The sequence below is a fragment of the Colossoma macropomum genome, unplaced genomic scaffold (genome assembly GCF_904425465.1).
Source record: "Colossoma macropomum unplaced genomic scaffold, Colossoma_macropomum, whole genome shotgun sequence".
In the NCBI taxonomy this organism is placed as follows: domain Eukaryota; kingdom Metazoa; phylum Chordata; class Actinopteri; order Characiformes; family Serrasalmidae; genus Colossoma; species Colossoma macropomum.
This window is the reverse complement of record NW_023494806.1, coordinates 2476901-2499051: the sequence shown is the minus strand read 5'-3', so window position 1 is coordinate 2499051 and position 22151 is coordinate 2476901.

The window sequence follows — 22151 nt, the reverse complement described above, 5'->3', positions numbered from 1 at the left end:
CAGAAAGACAATAGATGAGCCGTCTCATTACATTAATCATGCGGCCAATGAGCCATTGTTACATTAAATTGAATTCACAGCTTTAAAAGCTTTTCATTTTTACGTGGTGATGTACGTGTTTATGGAGTGAAACATCTCAGCTGAGTCTGGAGGTTGTGTTCAGCTCTAATATGAACGTTATTTAGAAAAATAAATATTCAGGACAGCTGCTGTACAGTAGAGTATAGACGTCACTCAGCCAGTTTTAGGGGGGCTTTACTTCAGGAGACATCAAATCATGTTTATTGTCGCATCACATTTACACAGGTGCAACGTGAGTGAAAATCTTAGGTGTGTAGCCCCCTTATAGAATTTAAATACAAAAAATATGTATAAGAAAAAAGATATATATATGTACAGTTATACAGTAATACGTTATGAAATAACACTATGTGGTACACATTTCGATATGTGCAGTTAGTGAGTCTGAGGTAGATAATGAATGGGATGCAGGTACACATGGGATAGAATACTGATATAGAAATCTTCCAGAATATACAAGATATGGATAGAAGATGTACAGGATGTCAATCTATATGAGTAAGTATAGATTTGCTAGACTGAAGTTACAGTAAGATCAGAGTAAGTCTGTTGAGGTGTGGATGAGGTGTGGATTGTCCATGGAGATCATCATGATGATGACTCAGAGGTGCAGTGACAGGCCTACAGACCGACACACCAGCACTGCTGGCTGTTCAGCAGCCTGATGGCCCAGGGAAGAAACTGTCTCGGAACCGGCTGGTTCTGGACTTTATGCTTCTGCACCTCCTCCCGCTCGGCAGCTGTGAGAACAGACAGGCTTGGGTGGGTGGAGTCCTTTTGAATCCTCCTGGTCTTCCTCAGGCAGCGGCTGGTGTATAAATTCAGGAGGTTTGGGAGCTGGACCTCGTGATGTGCTGGGCTGTCCACACCAACCTCTGCAGAGCTTTCCATGTGAATGTGTTGTATGTGGTTCTATATAGAACCTTTTTTGAAAATGGTTCAATATAGCACCAAAAATGGTCCTTCTATTGCTATAAGCTTGACATCGTAAACATAGCAGAACCCATTTTGGTGCTACATGGAACCATATATACCACATTCTCCTTCAATCTGAAGAACAATTTTACCATGCGAAGAATCGCTTAAGCATGCGAATGATTCTTTGAGTGTTTACGGTTCTTTATAGAACTATTGTCTTTAAAGAAGAACCCTTAAGGAACCATCTTTTCAAATGGTGCATTGGCAAAGTTGATGAACATTTTTTATACAGCAAAATTCTGCCAAATGCAACAACATGACACACTGCCTGGACACATCTCGTAGAAGAGTGGTCAGTAAGCTCTTTGGGGAGCTCTGTTCACAACCTCATCGATTCATGAAGATATCATCTAGAGTGTAGGAGGTGCACTCACTGAGAGCTGTCAGTGCTGTCAGTTTGGCGACAGTTTGAGTACGTGTGATAGCATCGTTAGCTTGACCACCTAGGGCTTGCAGTGGACGAGGAAAAGAGGAAGTAGCCAGTGTAGGTTAGAGCGTTAGACTGATTGGCCTCATTATAAAGCTGTAGCACAGAAGTTACTGTACTGCAAGGGGACTGAGAGGCTCCATGACTAATGAAGCCATCACTGAGGCACCGAAATCTCTAATTTCAAGGTAGAAAGTCTTGACTTTAATAGATGGGGCATTAGTTCAGCCACTTTGGCCACTAGCTGAAGTTTAAAGAGGGTTAAGAGCTGACTGGATCTCTTCTGTTCCTGAAGCACACACTGAAAATACGACCAGTTGGAGCCGTGATCTCAGTCTCAGTATCAGACTCTGCAGAGTCATGCCAGATGGCAAACATGCAAAACCCTGAGCACAGAGGTATTTACTTTTCCTGAGGCTGGCAATATCACACATTCTGTCAATGAGCTGCGGTGCAGGGAGCAGATATCTGTGTGTGTTCAGCAATGCAGGGGAGTTTGTTTACACCAGCAAGCATTTGCATTTAGCAGAAGGGGAAGAGTGGATGTTTCTGATGGTGGAGTTACTGGTGATGAAGTGATGGGTTTCTCGTGGTGGAGTTGCTGATGGTGGAGTTGCTGATGAGCTTTCTGAGGATGGAGTTACTGATGGTGGAGTTGCTGATGGGTTTTCTGATGGTGGAGTTGCTGATGGTGGAGTTGCTAATGGGTTTTCTGATGGTGAAGTTGCTGATGAGGTTCCTGATGGTGGAGTTGCTGATGGTGGAGTTACTGATGGGTTTGCTGAGGGTGGAGTTACTGATGGGTTTTCTGATGGGGAAGTGCTGATGGGTTTTCTGATGGTAGAGTTGCTGATGGCGGAGTTGCTGATGGGTTTTCTGATGGTGGAGCTACTGATGAGTTTTCTGATGGTGGAGTTGCTGATGGTGGAGTTACTGATGGGTTTTCTGAGAGTGGAGTTACTGATGGTGGAGTTACCGATGGGTTTTCTGAGAGTGGTGTTACTGATGGTGGAGTTACTGATGAGTTTTCTGATGGTGGAGTTGCTGATGGTGGAGTTACTGATGGGTTTTCTGAGAGTGGAGTTACTGATGGTGGAGTTACTGATGGGTTTTCTGATGGTGGAGTTACTGATGGGTTTTCTGATGGTGGAGTTGCTGATGGTGGAGTTACTGATGGGTTTTCTGATGGTGAAGTTGCTGATGGGTTTTCTGAGGGTGGAGTTACTGATGGGTTTTCTGATGGTGAAGTTGCTGATGGGTTTTCTGATGGTGGAGTTACTGATGGGTTTTCTGATGGTGGAGTTACTGATGGGTTTTCTGATGGTGAAGTTGCTGATGGGTTTTCTGAGGGTGGAGTTACTGATGGGTTTTCTGAGGGTGGAGTTGCTAATGGGTTTTCTGAGGGTGGAGTTGCTAATGGGTTTTCTGAGGGTGGAGTTACTGATGGGTTTTCTGAGGGTGGAGTTGCTGATGGTGAAGTTACTGATGGGTTTTCTGAGAGTGGAGTTACTGATGGTGGAGTTACTGATGGGTTTTCTGATGGTGAAGTTGCTGATGGGTTTTCTGAGGGTGGAGTTACTGATGGTGGAGTTACTGATGGGTTTTCTGATGGTGGAGTTGCTAATGGGTTTTCTGATGGTGGAGTTACTGATGGGTTTTCTGATGGTGGAGTTGCTGATGGTGGAGTTACTGATGGGTTTTCTGAGAGTGGAGTTACTGATGGGTTTTCTGATGGTGGAATTGCTGATGGTGGAGTTACTGATGGGTTTTCTGATGGTGGAATTGCTGATGGTGGAGTTTCTGAGGGTGGAGTTACTGATGGTGTTTTCTGATGGGTTTTCTGATGGTGGAGTTGCTGATAGGTTTTCTGAGGGTGGAGTTACTGATGAGTTTTCTGATGGTGGAGTTGCTGATGGTGGAGTTACTGATGGGTTTTCTGATGGTGGAGTTGCTGATGGTGGAGTTACCGATGGGTTTTCTGAGAGTGGAGTTACTGATGGTGGAGTTACTGATGGTGAAGTTACTGAACTGTGCCAAGCCAAGCTTGGTTAGCCTCGTCTCCCTGTCACCAAAAAACAGACACACTTCTGTTCATAAGCAGGTTTTGTTATTACACTTTTAAAAAGGGCGTGATGAATTGGTTCTTCAGACTAATAGGGAGTGTGTTGTGTATGGTTGTATATGTGTACCTTTTAGAAAATGGTTCTATATAGCACCAAAAAATGGTTCTGCTATTGTTAGAAGCTTGACATCGTACTGCAAAAATGGTATCTTGTCAAGTAGAATTAACTAAAATCTAGTCAATGAATCTAATATTTCTCCTGTTGAGATTATTGGAAGCTTATTTTAAGATTATTTACATTGTTTCTAAACTTTTTTCTTCTTCTTTTAAAGTAGAATTATCTCTCTATGTTGGCAGAAATGAGCTTGAAACCAGCAAAATTACCTGCCAGTATAATGAGAGAATTTTACTTAATAAAATTATTAAAACAAGTGAAAAGTGTCTAGAAATGAGCTAGATAATCTTACAATCTGTGCACAACCCTCTCAAAACTGGAAATATCAAGTATATTGACTAGATTTATAATCATTTCATTTGACATGATGCCATTTTTTTTGCAGTGCATAACTATGGCAGAACCCTTTTATTGCTATCACACGCATACGTTCTCTATCAATCTGAAGCTCTATATCACCATGCAGAGAACAATTAAGCATGACCCATTCCCTTTACTAAGGAACCCTCGAAGAACCATCTTTTTTGTGTCTGCATTACCATAAGGTCCATTCGAACAGAACTACTATTACCGAAGGAGCTCCGAGTTGCATCTGAGACTTGTAGATAGTACAGAAATTGCAGATTCATTCAAGAATAAAATCATGAATCTTCTCATCTAGAACCATCCCGGCTCCAATTGGGCTGAAGGTGATCACATTTTCATGCAGAAATCCAGATAATAAAGGCTTCACAAACTGCTGGTGAGATGCTCAGCAGACATTTTCAGGGGAACATTACTATTTACCGTTTATCCAGGAATGATCTGAGGCCAAAGCTGAGATCAAACTGCTCTATGTTTAAACAAACGGCAGTTGAATGTTAGACATTTATTATTAATGTATTTATTTCTACACATAAATAAGTCATGCTAGCAGCCTGACCCAAACCTTTCGTCAGCATCTGAAACATTATCATCATATGTGTTCTCGAGTAAGTCCTGCTGTGAGCTTTGAGCAGAGTTTACGCTAAACCTCCTAAGAAATTTGTCACGTCTCCCGCTGAGCCCTGGGAGATCATGTGACTGCCAATGTGACTTTATCTCCTCCGAGACTCGATCTCCCAGAATTCATAGGACTTCTATTATTGTTGTCCCCACACAAACTCCATTCCACAGCCATACTGACCCGCAGTCCTCTATGTATCGTTTTTTCATCCTTCATTCCTCCCATATACTCCCATTCATTTTTGCCCCCCCCACAAGCCTAATTATTTCTTTGCCCAATAGCCGCCAAACTGCATGCACCCACTCAAGGAAGATCCCCAAACTCTAATCCACAGCCATACTGACCCCCACTCAGCCCTCCCATAGAGTCTCATTCATTTTCAACAACATCTAACAACCAATTGACAATTCCCAAATAACATTTAGTAAGCACTCCATATACCATGGTAAACATCTAGCAACACCTTAGCAACCACACCTTCTACCAGGGTTCGGCAACATGCAGCTCTTTTACTGCCCTGTTGCTCCACAGCTGAATCAGATTAGTAGGTAAAAATAAAATAATCCTCCTTTACAGTAAAATAAAGCTCTGCTGATCGTTCAACACAGTTTAACAATAAATGGTCTTAAACTCTGGAGTTAATGTAGAACTGCTAATTCACCCTTTAACCCTGAAGATCAGTGCAGACTGCTGGTCACCATAGCAACACAGAAAACAATCTCACATGGCTAGTAGCTAACGAAACGACAAAGAGAGAGATTTAAGATGAACATTGATAATTTGGAGACGAATGGACTTATTTGTGTTTATAATCACTCCAGCTGGTTTCCTGATACGTTTAATCTGCAGCGAGAAACTGACAAACACTAAAAAGTCATGAAGATGAAGTCAGTTTCTCATTCGCCGGCTTCTTGTTTGAATTCCACCTTAAATGTTGCAGCAGTTACATTCTGGCACCTCAGGAACCATTTAAGGTGGAACGGAAAAATTCGAACAAGAAGCTGGAGAATAAGAAGCGACTTCAGCCTCGTAAAAAGTTGAACATTGAGAGACGTTTTACAAGAAACTGTTCAACTTTTGTGGAAAAGTTTCCTGCCGGAGATGCGAGAAAAGCGGCTACAGCTGAGCTAAAGCTTAAAGCAGGATCTGCATTTTCGTTTATGTTATATTTTTAGCTTATATTAGTACATTAACACATACTGAGACATATTTACAGCCAAGATGGTTAAATGGACATGAAATGTTGTGGCTCCCAAAGTGGTTTGATTTTTGTTGAAAGGACAAAATGGCTCTTCTTAACGTTTGGGTTGCGACCCCTGGACTATACAACAGCAACCGCCTATCAACACTTTAGCGACTGTGGAATCGCTCTGCGTTTTCTTCAGGAAATGCACTATTCTAGTTCTTCTTATTAGTGTTATTATAATTATTAAACCGACTGCTGAGAGCGGCCAGGCTGGTTAAAATGCTTTAGATCAGCCCAAAGCAGATAAAACACTCTTGTTAAAACTGGCACTCGTGAACAAAATCTTGTCGGAATCCCGCAGAGCAATTTGCAGCAGCACCGCGAACGCGAGCTCGCTTCTCGTCCTGTGTGAATACGGTAGATAAGGGAGAGCGCAGACCAGAGAGAGAGAGAAAACATGGTGTAAATGACCCTTGTCGTCCGTCTCGTTTCATCTCGCGAAAGCTCGGTTCAGGTGAGAGCGTGTGAGCCCGGGGCGATTCCTCAGCCAAATCTAATTTAGCTCTCGCTTTTACCCAGCATCCCCCTCTCACTCTCTTCAACATGAAAGAGTACCTGAGCGAGCGCGGAGCCAGCGGAGAGGCCAGGGTGTTAATTAAGTCCCTATCTGAAACTTTTGTTAATTTTAATAGTTTTAGGCGCGTCGCCGCCGTGGAGACGGGAGCAGGTGTAATTTCACGGATTTCGAAAAACTCGGTTCGACCCTGCAGCGCCACCAGCTCCACTTTGAAGATAGATTTATAGCTTTTTCCCCATTATCCCAACAATGGCACACGGCATGCAGCTTAATTCATACAGCCGCAGAACAGGCGCACACGCATTAACGTCAGCAGAACTCAGAGAGAGCGAGAGAGAGAGAGACACTAATGACAAATGTTTTTGTAAATAATTTGTTTTCTATTGTTTCATATTTTGTTCTTATTTTCTATTGTTTCATATTTTGTTCTTGTTTTCTATTGTTTCATATTTTGTTCTTGTTTTCTATTGTTTCATATTTTGTTCTTGTCCAATAATTATGTTTTTTGTTAATTACTTTGGCAACAGTGTGAAAAAAGCACTGCTAAACTTACATTTCAGAAAGAGAGAGAAAAAAGAAAGGGAGGAAAGAAAAAGTGTGAGAAAGAGGAAATGGAAAGTGATAAAGAGAGAGAGAGAGAGAGAGAAAGGGAAAAAGAAAGAAAAGGGAAAGAAGAGAGAGAGGGTGGAAAGAAAAAGTGTGAGAAGGAAAAAAGGAGGAAAAGATAAAAAAGAACAGAAGAGAAAGAAGGAAAAGAATAAGACATAGAGGAAAAGGGGAGAGAGACTGGGTGGAAAGAGAAAGAGGAGAGGAGCTGAGATAAAGAAGAGAAGGTAGGAAAAGAAAAGAGCAACAGCAGAGGAGGAGAGAGAGAGAGAGAGAGAGAGAGAGAATGATGACTAATATTTTTGTAAATTTTCTACTTTCTGTCCTGTAATTATGTTCAGTGTTAATTACTTTGGGAACAATGTGACTTAAAAAAGCACTGATAAACACGAGAGGCAGAGAAAAAAAAAAACCAAAAAAGAAATGGGAAAAGAGAAAGAGAATAAGGAAAGAAAATAAAGAGAAAAGGTAAAGAGATAAAGAGAACAGAAAAGAAAGACAGAGAAGAGAAAGGGAAGGAACAGAACAGAGAGAGGGTGGAAGGAGAAAGAGGAAGAGAGAGAGAGAGGGGGAAAGAAAAAGTATAATGGGGAAAGATAAAGAACAAGAGAGAAATAAGGAAAAGAAAGAGAAAAAGGAGTGAGAGGTGGTGGAGAGAAAAAGAGAAGAGACAGAAGAAAACAAATGAGAGTGAAAGAGAGAAAGAGAGAGAGAATTGACAGGTATCTTTGTACATTTTCTATTGTTTTATATCTTGTTCATCACTTTGTGTTATAATTGTTTATTGTTAATTATTTTGGCAACAGTGTGACGTAAAAAAGAAGAGATAATCAGGGAAAATAGGAAAGAAAGACAAAAAGGACAGAGACAGGAGAAAATAAGAAAGAAAAAGGAAGAGTTAGGAAAGAAAGACAAAAGGAAGAGAAAAGGGAGAGAGAGGAAAGAAAGAAAAAGAGGAAAGAAGAGAATGAGGGAGGAAAGAAAAGGAGGAAAAGGAAACAGTGAGCAAAGAAAAAGAAAGAAGAGAGTGAGGGGTGGAAAGAAAAGGAGGAAAAGGAAACAGTGAGTAAAGAAAAAGAGGAAAGAAAGAAGAGAGAAAGACAAAAAAGAGAGAGAGAAAGAAAAAGGAAAGAGTGAGGAAAGAAAGTAGAGAGGTAAAGAAAAGGTAGAGAGAGGAAATGTGAAAGAGGAAAAAAGAGAGAGCGGTGGAAAGAAAAAGAGAAAGAAAAGAGAGAAACAGGAAAGGGAGAGAAAAGAAAGACAAAGACAAAGAAAACAAAGGAAGAAGAGAGAAAGGGTGGAAAGAAAGAAGAGAGAACAAGAAAAGGGAGACAGAGGAAGGACCGACAAAAATAAAAAGAGGAAAGGAGGGAGAGAGGGTGGAAAGAGAAAGAGGACCGAAAGAGAGGAAACAAAAAGTGAGAGAAAGAGGAACGGGAAAGAGGAAGAAAGAGAAGAGAAAGAAGGAAAAGAAAAAGAAAGGAAAGATAGCGATAAAAAGAACAGGAGAGGAGAAAAAGAATAGAGGAAAGAAAAGAGGCTCTTACAGAAAAGTCACATTTAGTTCACATGTGGTGCCCAAAAATCACACGTGTGTACAAGAAATCCCATGTTTACACGTGAAATTCATGTGACTTTTCTGTAATGGGGAGATACAGAGTGAAAGAGAGGGATAGAGAGGAAATAAACACAAAAAACGGAAAGAGAAGAAAAGAGAGCGGGACAAAAAGGAGAGAGAAAGAGGAAAGGAAGAAGGAGAGGAGAAAAGGAAAAGGGGAGAGATAGAGAGAAAGAGCACAGAAAGAAAGAGAGAGAGAGATTTCCTTCATTTCTCTTTGAAGCTCCCCCGTTTGCCTCTACACCTTTTCTCTCTCTGGGTGGCCGCGGCCTACACACACTCTTCGTTTCAGCGATGTGTGTTTTATCTGTCTGCCTGCAACCCACCCACTCACCCACTCTGTCACGCCTTCATCTACCTCTCTCTCTCCCTCCCTCTCTCTCTCTCCCTCCCTCTCTCTCTCTCTCTCTCTCTCTCTCTCTCTCTCTCCACGGCTGTGACAGGCCCTTCAGACTGCAGGAAATGGCTTTGGCTTTGAAGTGGAATTGGAGCCTGTGGAACTGTCTAGAGCGTGATTAGTATGAAGAGAGAGAGAGAGAGAAAGTAGGGTGCGAGAGAGAAAGAGTAGGACAGAAAGGAGGAAGCTAGAGGGAGCAAAAAGAGAGACAGACAGAGTAAAAGAGAGAGAGAGCAAGAGGAGTGTGAGACAGACGGAGGTGGCCGAGTGAATTCTCCACGCTTGGTGGAAGAATAAAGCGGAGGAGAGCCAGAGAGATTCACACACAGACGGGTTTGATTTTCCCTTTCAGGCCAATTCTTTATTTATCTTGATGTGTTTGAACCCTTAGAAGTCACAGTTATTGTCAGCAATAACAAAAACATATTGTTATGTTTATAGTAATTATCCTCACTCATAGCACGCTGGGCCAAGTGGAGAAACTGACCTGTCCAGGCCCGACCCACAACTCATATTCAGCTAAATTTATTTTTTTCTCATAATACCTTAATTTAATTGAATGTAAATGTAGAGGGAATCACATGAGATCCCCAAAATACCCCCCAAACCAATTTGAAACTGATCAACAAAAAAAAAAAAATCTCCCCAAATTGATCAGGATGGATCTCCAAACAGATACCAAAACATTCCAAACCGATCCGCAAACTGATCCAAAAACTGAACCCCAAAACTGATTTGGGATCTCCAGACAGATCCCAAAACATATCAAACTGATCTGCAAACTGATCCCAAAACTGTCCTGCAAACTGAACTGAAAACTAATCAGCGAACTGATCTCCAAACCAGCCTGCAAATTCACCCCAAACAGATCTGCATACCAATCCCCAAACTGATCTGCAAACTGGTCCAAAAACTGACCTTTACACAGATCCCCACACCGACCTGCAAACTGATTCCCACACAGATCTGCAAACCAATCTACTAACGTATCCCAAAACTGATATCCAAAAAGATCCCAAGACATCCCAAATCAATCTGCAAACTGATCCCAAAACTGTCCCACAATACCGATTTGGGATCTCTAAACAGATCCCAAACCGATCCCCAAACCGATCTGCAAACTGCAAAACTGATCCCAACAATTCTCTTGCAAGTCAATTCGGGATCTCCAAACAGATCCCAAAACATCCCAAACCAATCTGCAAACTGGTCCAAAAACTGACCTTTAAACTGATCCCCACACCAACCTGCACACTGATTCCCACACAGATCTGCAAACAGACCCCCAAACTGATCTGCAAACCAATCTACTAACGTATCCCAAAACTGGTCTCCAAAAAGATCCCCAAACTGATTTTCATCCATCCTGCAAAGTGATCCCCTAACCAGTCCACAAAGTGATCCCCAAACCAATCCACAAAGTGATCCCCAAACCAATCCACAAAGTGATCCCCAAATTGCAATAAAAAAATGCAAAGTGACCTGCAAACCAATCAAATAACTGATCACAAAACTGACCCCAAGCTGATCCTCAAAAAGTTCACTCCCTGCAACATTCAACACAGATCAATATGACTGTTTCGTGTAATTCACTTGTAAAAAGTGTTTGCTGGTGTTCAGGGGAAAAGGGGGAAACGAGCAGATACTGTTTATTTTGTGTGTGTGTGAGTGTGAGTGTGAGTGTGATCAAAGGCGCTGGTGGGGAGGGTTATGAAATATTAATGGTGTCGTTTTGGAAGGGAAGAAGGGAGAGGAGGAGCAGGAGGAGCAGGAGGAAAAGAGGAAGAGGAAGATGATCCAATTAATGCTACACACTGCCATCCTGTCACACTTGCGTACACACAGGTGAGACAGAAATACACACACACTCGAAGTCATTCTTACAGATGAGCTGGAGCACAAAAGCACACACACATCTACAGTTCGCTTGGATACTAGAGCCCAAAAAAGGGGCCGCTGTTAAAATCGCACAGATTTATCAGTATCAGGTAAAATCCCACCAATTAAAGCTAATCTAATGTGAAGAATTGGGAAGAACAGTGAATTCTTTTCTCTTTATTTTGTGATTGTTATTCAAATACCTTATGTTCAAAAACTGTTTTAAAAATGACAAAATATTCTCCTATAAAACTACCATCTCCTCTTTCTATCCCCTTTTTTCCAGTTGTCATAAAATGCAATTTCCACCTGTTGGAAATCCATCAGTCGCACTTGAATTATACATTTTTTTCTTCCTTCCCTTCTCTTTCACTCCTCATTGCTCACTAGCAGCTCAACCGAGTCACAGCATTTCACACACAAAGAGACAACAGAGTCGATTACGTTAACCTCCACAAACTCACCCGCACGTCAGATTTGATGTGTCTATATATGTGTTTCTGTATCTTTGTGATGAACCAGCACAGAAATCCAGTTCAAACACTTCCTGAATCTGTAGAGTCGCCCTTTCCATCCCATCTTATCACGAGATCATACGAGACTCACATCCGGAGTTATGAGCCTATGAAGAGGGGCTGAGATACACGTCATCTGCCTCTCACCGCGTGGAACTGGCGGATTGGTGTGCCCGTACACATTGGAGACTCACGTGAAATGTCGAATCATGTCAAAAGGTAAATTTAAGAAGAAAAAAAATGAAGAAATGTAGTATTATTTTAGTGCAGTTTGCCTTATGTGGTGTTGATGTGAGATGCAGTAACTGAGAAACAAAATGGAAAGAAGTTTGTAATTTAAAGCTCTATTATCATTTAGTTTCACTGCAATTAAATCCTGTAACTGTGTCTGTACACCACACTGCGCCTCACCATTTATTAACATAACAGGTAAGAAACAAAGTAGAAACAAGTGAATTAGTATTTTTGTAATGTTGAGGGTGATGAAGAGGCAGGATGCGTGGGCAAGTCTCTGATTTTATTGAAATCTGTGACAAACAAAGGATCCACAAAGGTAACAAAACAAAGGAAGAACACTAAAGAACAAAATACTTCAATAGAAAGAGAAGTCTAAAGGGCAAGAAGGAAATAAGACCACAATGAGGAAATGACGAAACTGGGCCTGAGAAAACAAAACAAGCAAACACAAAGCGCACATGTGGAGTATGTAAACAGGAAATAAACCCGCAACACCTGGGGCTAACGAGGGCAGGGCTGTAAACTACACACAGGCGATACAGATGACAAGGAGGCAGGACAGGGGAAGAGAGACACACAAGGGATGGTAAACAAAGCCAGACACAGACAGAACCACACATGACAAACAAAGAATCTCTGAGTGCTGAGGAGCAAAGAGCATAAAAGTCTCCAACGCTCTGCTGACTCAGTAACTGCTGAGTTCCAAACCTCCTCTGGCCTCAACATCAGGACAAAAACTGTGCCGGGAGCTTCATGGCAGGGTTTCCATGGCTGAGCAGCTGCACACAAGCCTTACATCACCAACCACAATGCCAAGCGTCGAACTGAGTGGTGTAAAGCGCCGCCGCTGGACTCTGGAGCAGTGACGAATCGGCTTCTCTGTCTGTCAGTCTGATGGACGAGTCTGGGTTTGGCGAATGCCAGGAGAACGTGACCTGCCTGACTGCACTGTGCCAGCTGTAAAGTTTGGTGGAGGAGGGATGATGATATGGGGCTGTTTTTCAGGGGTTGATCTAGAACCCTTAGTTCCAGTGAAGGGGAATCTTAATGCTTCAGCACCAAGACATTTTGGACAATTGTACACTTCCAACTTTGTGGGAACAGTTTGAGGAAGAACCTTTCCTGTTCCAGCATGACTGAGCCCCAGAGCACAAAGCAGCTCCATAAAGGCCTGACTGGGTGAGTTTGGTGTGGAAGAACTTGACTGACCCTCACAGAGCCCTGACCTCAACCCCATCCAACACCTTTGGGATGAACTAGAACAGAGATTGTGAGCCAGTCAAATTGTGACCTCACAAATGCCCTTTCCTGAAGGGTTCTTTAGTAAAGACAATGGTTCTATATGGAACCATGTACACTCAAAGAACCATTTGCATGCTTAAATGGTTCTCTGCATGGTGATATGGTTCTTCAGATTGATGGAGAATGTGTTGTATATGGTTTTATACAGAACCTTTTTGAAAATGGCTCTAGCACCAAGAAGTTTTCTGCTATTGTTATAAGCTTGACATCGCAACTTCAGGGAAACCCTTTTTGGTGCTATGTAGAACCATATACAGAGATGTACTACAATACATGTATAGATGTATAGTATGTACGTGTGTGTGTGTGTGTGTTGTGTGTATATATATACACACAAAGATTCAAGGGTTCTTTAGTAAAGGCAATGGTTCATGATTTCATGCTTAAATTATTCTTTGGCTCTTCACATTTGGCTCTTCACATGTATGGAGAACGTGTTGTATATGGTTCCATTTAGCACCAAAAAGGGTTCTGCTTTAGTTTTTATGTCAAGCTTATAAAAAAATCCCTTTTTGTTGTTATATGTAACCATATACAAAACATTCTCTATCAATCTGAAGAACCATTTCACCATGCAAAGAACCATTTAAGCATGCAAATGGTTCTTTGAGTGTTCACGGTTCTCTGTAGAGCCACTGTCTTTAGTAAAGACCCCTTGAAGAGTGTAAGTGCGGGTGTATGTGTGACGGTGCTGTAGCGCTGGCTGATAGCATGTCAGTGTTTGTGTAATGGATGTGATTGGAGCTGATCTGCTGCTTCCTGTGGAGAATATGCATAAGGTCAGAGGAGCAGCGTCCAACAGCGCGATCGATTCGTCCCTCATTCATCACACTACAGTGGTCTATTTGCCACGGTGGGCACACTCGCAGGAGGCGCTTTGAAAACATGGCAGGGGCTGAGTTGAGGGCTTGTACAACAACTCCAGAAAATAAAGTCGCACTTCTGAGACAAAATATTTTATTTTGTCTAAATGTGGTTGTATGTAAGCTACTTTCACAGGAGCTTAGAAAGCTGTAGCTTAATGTGACACACGCTGCCATGGAAACCGTTCCCGTTAAAACAGTCTAATATATTAATAATTTGCATATTAACCTGCAAAAAGCTTACATGATACTGTAGTATGCCTGAAGTTCCTCTAAGGAATTTGACAGTGTTGTTAGCCAGCTACGTTACAGAAGGAGTGTCACAATATAGAACATGATGTATGTAAAGGATAAAGCTTTATTTTCCTAAACAATGAGGAATAATTAAGTGCAAATAATTTAGCCTACTAGTGGCATGGATGGCAGTAGAACAGTGGTTCCCAAACTTGTACCCCTACAGACACAACACCTCCTGTATGCAAACATACATGTGTGTGAACATATTACCAAGATGCATCTCGTTGTTGTCAGAACAAAAAACCTCGTATCTCCATTTTTTTTTCGTTTTTCAGTTTTTGACATAATTTGAAAATGCCTGTTACCCTTTACATCATGAACAAATTTCATGATGAAAGGACTAAAGAAAAAAGCCAAAAATGACTTGGAAAAAGTCTGGTTCCATTGACTTACATTAAAAGTAAAGTATGTTTTTTCCTTCTCCTGTAAAGTTACCATTTTGGAGATACGAGGTTTTGTTCAGATAACAGCGATATAAGACATTTACATACACTGATCAGGCATAACATTCTGACCACCTCCTTGTTTCTATGCTCATTGTCCATTTTATCAGCTCCTCTTACTATATAGGTGCACTTTGTAGTTCTACAGCTACAGACTGTAGTCCATCTGTTTCTCTGATACTTTGTTAGCCCCCTTTTACCCTGTTCTTCAGTGGTCGGGACCCCCATGGACCCTCACAGAGCAGGTACTATTTGGGTGGTGGATCTTTCTCAGCACTGCAGTAACACTGACGTGGTGGTGGTGTATTAGTGTGTGTTGTGCTGGTCTGAGTGGATCAGACACAGCAGTGCGGCTGGAGTTTTTAAACACCTCAGTGCTGGACTGAGAATAGTCCACCAACCAAAAATATCCAGCCAACAGCGTCCTGTGACCACTGATGAAGGACTAAAGGATGACCAACACAAACTGTGCAGCAGCAGATGAGCTATCGTCTCTGACTTTACATCTACAAGGTGGACCGACAAGGTAGGAGTGTCTAATAGAGTGGACAGTGAGTGGACACAGTGTTTAAAAACTCCAGCAGCACTGCTGTGTCTGATTCACTCGTACCAGCACAACATACACTAACACACCACCACCACGTCAGTGTTACTGCAGTGCTGAGAATGATCCACCACCCAAATAGTACCTGCTCTGTGAGGGTCCATGGGGGTCCTGACCACTGAAGAACAGGGTAAAAGGGGGCTAACAAAGTATCAGAGAAACAGATGGACTACAGTCTGTAACTGTAGAACTACAAAGTGCACCTATATAGTAAGTGGAGCTGATAAAATGGACAATGAGTGTTGAAACAAGGAGGTGGTCATAATGTTAGGCCTGATCGGTTTACTTATAGTTTCAGTCATGTTCCTTAGTAAGTACACTGTCTGTAGATGGGCCTACATGTAAAAGTCATAGAACAGCTATGACACATAAGAAACAAAGTAGAAACGAGTGAATTAGTATTTTTGTAATGTTCAGATGGATGAAGAGGCAGGATATGTGGGCAAGTCCTTGATTTTATTGAAATCCATTACAAACAAAGGATCCACAAAGGTAACAAAACAAAGAAGGAACACTAAAGAACAAAACACTTAAAGAAAACAAAAGTCTAAAGAGCGTGAAGGAAATAAATGAAGGAAATGATGAAACTGGGCCTGAGAAAACAAAACGGCAAGCAAACCACAAAGCCCACAACCAGGGGTGTATGTACATAGGGAACAAACCCAAAACACCTGGGGCTAACTATAGGTTGGGGCCACAAACAACACACAGGTGATACAGATGACACAGAGGCAGGACAGCGGAGGAGACAAAGACCAAAACAACAACAAAAGCATATGGCTAAACACATGGGGAAAGTATTTGCTAAGATATTTGTCCACAACATTTCATGTCATTGTTCCACACATATCAACCTTACAGCAAAAGCAGGAAGACTACGTTTCCTCAAGAGACAAACAAAGTCAGAAATCTTTATGATGTAAATCTGTGAATATTTTAAAATAATTCAGTCATTGAATTTAAGAAATACACCTGATGTAACTCGACAGTCAGAGTTTTTAAACACAAAACAAGTCTCATTAATTACTCGCTCAAAATTGTGTTCACTCTAGATTGTGTTTGTGTTCTACAGTTTCCATGGACTGGCTGGCTTTTTTCACTCTGCATTCCATGAGAAGTTATTTTTATTTGTTTTCTTGAGATCTTAAGTGATTTGTAATTTTAAAACATTATCATGGCACAACAAATGTTGTTTTCTTGAGGTATTTATGTCATTGTCACAACATAACAAACGTCATCTTGATGAAACTTTGTTCATTATGTCATTAGGTTGAATGAATAACTGACTCTAAATATAGGTATTGTGATATAAACCGAGTCTGTTCTACAGTTTCTCATTAGGTTGAATGAATAACTGACTCTAAATGTAGGTATTGTGATATAAACCGAGTCGGTTCTACAGTTTCTCATTAGGCTGAATGAATAACTGACTCTAAATGTAGGTATTGTGATATAAACCGAGTCGGTTCTACAGTTTCTCGTTAGGCTGAACGAGATTCAACATTTGTGGGTGGAGCCTGGATTGGGTAACAGGGTCACACCTTTATTCTCATGCAGATAAATGCTGCCTAAAACAAACCTGTCCAGAATTAGTACCCAGTACCCGTTTAGTGCAGTGCTGCTGTAACAGCAGGAAAAAAGTGTAAAACTTCATTTTGGTTTGCACAGCAGCGTATTATTTCTCTCGTTCTTTTGATGCCTGATGAAAAAGGAGGAAAGCATAATAGGGAAAAGAGAAGCACAAAGGATGGAGCGATATGCGTGGAAGAGGAGGGACTTATCTGTCTCTCAGGCTGTTCTCCGAGCGTTCCTTTCTCCTTGCGAAGACGCCGTACTCGCCTTAATGTAGACAAAGCAGGGCAGGGCGCTTATCGCCATGGAGACAGGTGCTGCGGAGGCCGCAACCAAACGCACCTCCATTAATTGTCACCTGTACGTACCAACAGAAGCCCACCAGAGTCGCTCTTTATCAGATATACGAGGCAGCGGAGTGAGTGAAGATGATGGAGTCATCAGTATTCACTGGGCTGGGTTGAAACGGAACCTCCAGCTGGCAGATCCATTAGGTGTAAGGAGATTTTTATCATTTGGTAGATAAATCTGGGAGCGGGCCGCTACGCTAAAGAACAAAAACACAGAGAGGGAGGGAGAGGGAGAGAGAGAGAGAGAGAGGAGGGAGGGAGGGAGAGGGAGAGGGAGAGAGAGAGAGAGAGAGAGGGAGAGAGGAGAGAGAGGAGGGAGAGAGAGAGAGAGAGAGACGGAGGGAGAGGGAGAGAGGGAGAGAGAGGGAGAGAGAGAGAGAGGGAGGGAGAGAGAGAGAGAGAGGAAAGAGAGAGAGAGAGAGGGGGAGAGACAGAGAGAGGGAGAGAGAGAGAGAGAGAGGGAGGGAAAGAGAGGGAGAGGGAGGGAGAGACAGAGAGAGGGAGAAGGAGAGAGAGAGAGAGGGAGGGAGACGGAGAGAGGGGGAGAGGGAGGGAGACAGGGAGGGAGACAGGGAGGGAGACAGGGAGACAGAGAGAGGGAGAGGGGGAGGGAGACAGAGAGAGGGAGAGAGGGAGCAGGGGAGAGAGAGAGAGAGAGAGACTTGACTTGTAAACCCACTTTATTTAAACAATACCTTACACAGTCCTGTTGTCATATTCTAGCCACATACAAATGGTCTCAACCCCTTAAAACAGGGGGAACAAAAGAAAGAAAAGAAAAAAACAAAAGAAAATACTAATGCTTTTCAGAAGGACAAAATCAGCCCCCCCTCCTCATTGAGTTCACATAAGACCCCACCCTGTCCCCACACTCGATTAAAGGCAGGCAGGTTATGAGTCATCTTAAAATAAGCGTATTCAATTCTAAGCCTAATACGTACTGCAGCTCTCAGCATTAGCTCAGGGTCCAGCGTCCCACTCCCCTGTATTTTATTCTTCCTTGAAAGCCAGACAGCAAGTTTACCCAGACCTATCAGAAATTTCAATAAACACAGCTTATCTCTATGAGCAGCAACATATTTTGGGCCAAAGACATAGAAACCATCTGTCCACAGTATTCCAAGCCCACGACACCAAACCTTCAGTAAGGTTAGCAGACCTGTGAGCCTGACACAGTGTAGAAACAAATGTTCTACAGCTTCCTCCCTCCCACAGAAAGGACACTCACTCACTATAGTGGGGTCGATATGCGCCACGTGTCTGTTAGTGGCCATGACCCCATGTACAATCCTCCACTGCAGATCCCCCGTACGCTTCTCGATTGGAGGCTTGTACAGGGATCTCCAACTGCCTTGTGGAGAAGAGCCTGGTGCCAAGAAACCCAACCACCTCGATTCCTTCAAGCCATCCAGTGAGGTTCTGTGAAGGACTTTCACACAGACGTCATACAGTGCCTTCTTGGATGTATCTGCAAAGCCAGCTAGCTGTGGAGTCCTGAACGAGAGAAGTGCTCCCTCCTCCTCCTGATAATCCCCTATTTCTGCAGTAATAGGGAGAGAAGGGAAGGGCTCCTGGTCTTCACCTGGGTGGTGCTCTAAGGCCTCCCTAAGTGAAGTGGGGAGTGTTGAGATCACTTCTCCTATGATTCTCTGCAGCAGTCGAACAGACAAAATACCAGTTGCAGCACTTAGAACATCACCAGATTTCCAGTCCTCACCAACTCTCAGATCTCCAAGTTTCGTAATACCTGCCACTTGAAAGCGCAGACGGATACTTCTGAAGGTCAGCTCAGTGACTGGAATCAAAGGATTGAAGAACAGAGGCTCCTCTTCAACAAGAGAACAAAGCTGGACCTCAGATCTGGTAGTCCTAAGTGCCAAGGGCCAAGCCCTCAGCACCGACTGATAGAAAGCAGAGGTCCCAGACAGGTTCATCTCTCTTAGCCGCAACACAAACAGATGTCTCTCATATCCCAAGCCTTCCACCCGTCGCAGCAGAGCACAGGCAGTAGCAGCCCACGCCAACCCCAGAGCCATACAAGAGTCTCTGTGCCGTTTGGAGTCTGAAAGTCCTTATTCGGCTGGACAGATCGATCAGACCCTGACCTCCCTCATGCACAGGCAAATATAGGACGGCAGCACGGGTCCAGTGTTGGCCAGTCCAAAACAAATCCACCAGTTTTCTCTGGATCTCCTTGATCAGCAGGTCAGGTGGCTCCAGCACAGTGAGCCTGTGCCACAGCATTGAGGCAATCAAGTTGTTGGCCACCAAGACCCTTCCCCTGTAGGACAGCTGAGGCAAGACCCAAGCCCATCGAGACAACTTGGCACAGACCTTCTCCACTACTCCCTCCCAATTTTTATTCTGATATGCTGCTGTTCCTAAAAATACACCAAGATACTTCAAACCCTGCGACCCCCACCGTAGGCCTGCTGGCAAAACTGGTGCCCCTCTACCCTACCATTGTCCCAAAACAAAATTCTCCGAATTATCCCAATTTACACGGGCAGAAGATGCACCCTTATACATGCAAAGAGTTTGAATCAAGGCCTGAACATCATCATTGTCTCTAATAAAGATAGTTACATCATCTGCATATGCAGACAACACCACCCTATCAGTTAACCCTGGCACCCGCAACCCCCGCAGCTTAGACCTCAACCTGCATAACAGAGGCTCAATTGCAAGGCTATACAGCTGCCCAGACAGAGGACACCCCTGCCTAATTCCCCTTAGCATCTTGATCGGACAACTGAGCCCACCACCAACTTTAAGCATGACTGAGGCGCCAGAATATAAAAGCTGAACCCAGGATAAAAAGACTTTGCCCAACCCAAAACTTTGTAGGGTACTAAAAAGATTAGAATGGTCAACCCTATCAAATGCTTTTTCCTGGTCTATGGACAGCAATCCCAAATCACACGAAGTCACACCACACAAATCAATCACATCACGAACAAAGAAAAGATGATCCATTATGGTGCGACCGGGTACACAGTAGGTCTGATTAGCATGCACTATCAAATGTATGTGTTGCTTCATTCTGTTGGAAAGACATTTAGATAGTATTTTATAGTCTGTGCATAATAGGGCCACAGGCCTCCAATTCTTCAGAAGTCCCAAATTGCCCTTCTTGGGGAGAAGAGATAACACTGCCTGTGTACAGCTAAGGGGCAGCTGTCCCGCTTGCCTCGACCACTTAAAAACATCAAACAAGTCCATTCCAACAATGTTCCAAAAGCTCTTGTAAAATTCCAACAGGCAGTCCGTCAATGCCTGGTGAACGTCCAGTGGTGAGTTGTTGAACAGCAGAAGTCATTTCATGAAATTGAATGTCTGAGTCCATTGATTCAACATGTGACGTTCCAATTTTTGGTAGCCCCTCCAGAAGTTCATCTCTGCAGTCGAAACTGGTGACATCAGCACGGTAAAGATCTGTAAAAAAATCCACTGCAATCTTCCTCATCTCAGCAGACACTGAGGTCAAGTGTCCTTCAAGGTTTTGGAGAAACTGCATCGGATTTTGGTGTGTCCCTTTCTGCTCTAAATTGAAGAAGAAGGCAGTTGGGGCATCCATATCTTTGATACTGGAGACACGAGCTCTAGTCAGAGCCCCTTTTGCCTGCTCATACAAGTATGAGCCCAAAGCCTTCCTTTCCCCTTTCAATAAATTACTAACTCCAGCATCATACTTTTTAACCAACTCATCTTCAATCAGACTTATCTCTCTCTCAAGCCCCCAAACCGTACTCTTCACCACAGATGCAGTATGTGCAGAATACAGCTGACAGAAGGACTTTATTTGTGTTTTCCCCACCTCCCACCATAAGGCCACATTGTCAAAGTCTGCCTTTCTCATCCTCCACCCCTCCCAAAAGGCTGTAAAATTCCTACAAAACATTTCATCCTGAAGCAGCTTCACATTAAAGCGCCAATAAGATCTAGATTTGGTCTTTCTAGCCATCAGTACATCAAGCACAACTGCATGGTGATCTGAGAAGCCACTGGGAGCCATAAAAGCATTCAAAACTCTTTGTCGGTCAGTCTTAGTTACATAAAAACGATCCAGTCTAGCTGCACTCACCCTCCTCTCAGAAACTTTAACCCATGTGTACTGTCTTGTGCCTGTGTTGAGCTCTCTCCATGGATCTACAAACCCACACTCCCTAAGTAACCCTCCCAGCTCTGCAGCAGACCCTGGGTGAGGTTCTTCCCCATTCCTATCCAGTGTAAAGTCTGTAGTGCAATTCCAACCCCCCCCCCATCACTACTAAGAGAGTGTCACTATATCGCTGCAATGCAGTGCGTAACTTCTGAAACAACCTCACCCGCCCGCCACCATGATTAGGGGCGTATACATTTACAAACAGGAACCCTGTTCCCCTAATGTCTACCTGTACCAATAACAGACGACCCTGCTCTAACTCATTCACCTGCAGATGGGCTACCCCCAACCTCCCAACACCGCTACCCCTGCACTAAGATTGGACCCATGACTAAAAGTGTACTTCCCATCCCACCACATACCCCATTCCACCTCATTATCCCTGTCACTGTGGGTTTCTTGCAGAAATAAAACATCAACATTTTTATGTTTAACAAATTCAGCTAATACAGCCCTTCTGCTCCCCTCTCTGCCCCCATTAATATTTAAGGAGGTGATTCTCAACTTATCCAAAGGAGAATACATAAGGAGAGAAGAGGAATAGAAAAGGACAGAAAACCAGAGGAAAGTAAGCACCCTCAGTGGCTCAGTCACTGCACTTTCGTTTAATGGGGGCTTTTCCCCTCCGCAACTTCGTCAGCATTTTCTTTAGACAGAACCTCTTTTGCTTACTTAGTTCATCAAAGTTAGCAGTTCTACGTTCTTCTGTCAAAGGTCTCATCTAAAAACGCGTTTATTTCTTGTGCTGAATAAAGTTGTTGCTCCTCTCCAGCCTGAGACGCCAGGTCAGAAAAGTCAGAAAACACATCCTCCTCCTCCTCCTCCTCCTCCTC